General features: G+C 38.2%; 1 pseudogene across 1 annotated transcript; it reads right to left on the bottom strand.

Moving 5' to 3' along the window:
- Positions 1 to 1,448: 1,448 nt before the first annotated feature.
- On the bottom strand, positions 1,449 to 2,221 carry LOC105501336 (annotated as a pseudogene). Its single transcript, XR_001000180.1, has one exon. The product of XR_001000180.1 is annotated as a chromobox protein homolog 3 pseudogene (transcript).
- Between the last annotated feature and the right edge of the window lie 1,012 nt (positions 2,222 to 3,233).

Below are 3,233 nucleotides of genomic sequence, written 5' to 3'. Positions count from 1 at the left end.
TGAAAAATGGCAGTTTTATAAGGATTAAATGAGACAATAGAGAGAGAGAGACAGCTTAAGTGCAACATAGTTTGTGATAAGGGCTTGGTAAGGGGTAACTAGTATTTCTTATTGTCACTTATCTTCTTACCCATATAAAAGAAAACATTGTTTTAAGGTGTTCTTCCAGTAATTGTAACAGTGTATTCCAAACTATTCACACGATCAAAACCTGTGCTTAGAAGAGACCTAAATTGAATAGCATACAAGCTAGAGCAAAGGAGCAGAGCTTTTCTCTGTACAGAACTAACTGGCCAATATGAAAACTGAACCTTGTCCTTATTAGGTAATTGGATGAACCAATTGCACACAAACTATATAAACAAATTTTGCATACCAAGAATGTTGTTACCAAGCCCTAGGATCAGCATCAATAAAATTTGATGAATATTACATTCGTAAAATGTTTGGATAAGAATTAACATTGCCTGTTTATTTCTTACAAGGACATTTCAGTAATTACCTATTTCTTTCTCTTTGCTTTTGTTTTTATATTGCCCTGTCCTTGCAAATCTGAACTCTGTGCCCATTTCTACAACAGATGGCTTTGGCTGTTGCCACCCAGCTGTCTTTTCCTTTTTTGTCCTGAGAGGTGAACAAAGTGGGTCACCATGGAGGAAAGCTATGTGCTACCTCTCACAGGCTTAATTCGATTTCCCCTACAGCCCTTGAGGTCAGAAATCTCCAAGCTGTTTATGACCCACATTCAGATCTGCAATGTGCCCAGGAAACCTGACAGCTGTGTGGGCAATTCTGGCTCCAAATTATGCTAACCTTCCGGTGATTCCATTTAAAACAAAATGAAACAAAACAAAACAAAAACCTCAGGATACTCAATTGAAAAGTATAAATTTTTTTGGTGAATTATAGTATGTAGCATATTGAGCAATAATAATGTAAACCAAGCAGTTATTGTTTTATTTCTTTGTAAGTATAGAGTGCTGTATGTTCTCAGAAGCCACTGAACTATGGTAACTTCTGATCTTATCCCAGCCAGTTGCACAAGTACTGGGAATCAAATACCTGTTTATTTGTTAATGCTACTGAAGGAACTTGATCATTAGGTTTTAATGACTCTAAAATATACACTGAAATTCTATTTCAGACCAAACTGCATTTTCTTTCATATACGGGTTTGTTGTGATAATCAATTTCCTATTTATAAGAAACAGTATGATTCATATACTTTGTCTTACTGGGTTTTCTTTTTCTTTTCTTTTCTTTTTTTTTTTTTTTTTTTGAGGTGGAGTTTCACTCTGTCACCCAGGCTAGAGTGCGGCGGCATGGTCTCAGCTCACTGGAACCTCCACCTCCTGGGTTAAAACAATTCTCCTACCTCAGCCTCCCTAGTAACTGGGATTACAGGTGCCTGCAACCATGCCCAGCTAATTTTTTGTATTTTTTTCTTTTCTGATAAAGGAAGCAACTACAGAAAGCTTTTATGTATTTGTTCAAAGTAACCAGTGCTATGGATGCAAAAAAAACCCCCAACAACTCTTCCAATGCTACTTTCAAAACGAACACATCAAACCTGATTTTCATTAGGATGTAGTTATTTCGTCACACTGGTAAATCAAAATCCAAGACCCAAATTTTATATCTATATATAAATATATATAAAAAAACAATGTGAACAATTATTGAGCTTCTTCTGGACAAGAATGCCAAGTTAGTCTCTCTTCATAAAAAGCAATTACAATTTGACGACACTTCATATTTGCCTCTTTCGCTAGCGCTAAGTCTGCCTCATCTGAATCTTTCCATTTCATAAGAAACATCAATTCTCCACTGCTGTCTGTGGCACCAATTATTCTTTCAGGATCAAGACCTCTGGCAAATCCTCTTGGTTTGTCAGCAGCATCTCTTTTCTTCTTTGATTTGCTGTCATCAGATTCACTGTCAGATAAAGATTTTCTTTTTGTACCATCTTTTTTCTTTGCCAGCTTTCTGAGAGTTAAGAAATGCTTCAATCAACTCTGGACAATCTAAATTTTCCCAAGTATTGTCAGCATCTGTAAATCCCTGCCACTTTAGGAAATATTCCACTTTCCCCATTCACTACACATCGATCTAGGACTTTTTCCACCACAAATTCTTCCAGCTCTGCCTCTTCAACTTTTTTACTCTTTCCATTCTGTTTTTTTTCCCCCATTTTTTACAATGTAGTTTTATTGGAGGCCATTTTTTATTGCAGACTTGAAGAGCTATTATTCACCGCCTCCCAGCTGCTCCGGGTCGCTGGTCTGCAGTGTCAATATTTTGTATTTTTAGTAAAGATGGGGTTTCCCCTTGTTGGCCAGGCTGGTCTCAAACTCCCAACCTCAGTTGATCTGCCCACCTCAGCTTCCCAAAGTGCTGGGATTACAGGTGTGAGCTACCGTGCCTGGCCTACTTTGCCTTACTGTTAATAATTCATTGTTTTCATTCTCAGGAAATAATGTAAACTCTGTATGAATACTATCAGTCAATTTTTGAGTTTTAGGAATTGCATGTGGTGTCAATAAATGACTTAGCATTCTTTTAGAGTGCAAGACAATCAATTAAATGCATGTACATTGCATTGTATCCTAGTATAGGACATATAATATTAGCATACACACTATATGTTAATTATAGACTCCAACCACTCCAGCTTTCCCTGGGAAGAGTATTTTCCCCACTGCCCAAAGGTAACTAGGCACAGGGCCAGTGTCCAAATGCAGCTGATGCTCTCTTGGTTATATATTAGCTGTTACTGTACCATTTCTGGAAGAGTTTTCTAAAACAGCACAGGAATATTGGTGAGGAGAAAAACATGCACTTCACTTAATGAACAACTATTGTGTGGCAGGCCCCAGAATGGGCACTTCAGAAAAGCAACAACAAAAAAAGACACTGCCCCTTTCCATTCTGGTCAAAAGGCAAGCACGTAAGTAGGTCATTCAAGTAAAGCATAGTAAATGCTATGACAGAGCTAAGCACAGAGCCATGGGAATATAGGGGAAGAGCTAGAACTCTCTTTCCTCAATTTCAGACTCACTAATCCAACAGCCTGCTAGATGCCATTAACTTCTCAATGCGTTAAAAGTAGAACTCAGAAACCTCCCCATCCAAATAACTGTAGCAGATGCGGCAGGTGCCCTGTTCAGTTTCTCTCTGGCCTCCAGATTCTATTCCTCCTGTACGTGAGAACAGCCCTCAGCCAGTAACTGAGG

The sequence above is a fragment of the Colobus angolensis genome, unplaced genomic scaffold (assembly GCF_000951035.1).
Source record: "Colobus angolensis palliatus isolate OR3802 unplaced genomic scaffold, Cang.pa_1.0 Scaffold70, whole genome shotgun sequence".
NCBI lineage: Eukaryota > Metazoa > Chordata > Mammalia > Primates > Cercopithecidae > Colobus > Colobus angolensis.
The sequence above is the reverse complement of the archived record's forward strand: the minus strand, read 5'-3'. Positions and strand labels throughout refer to the sequence as shown.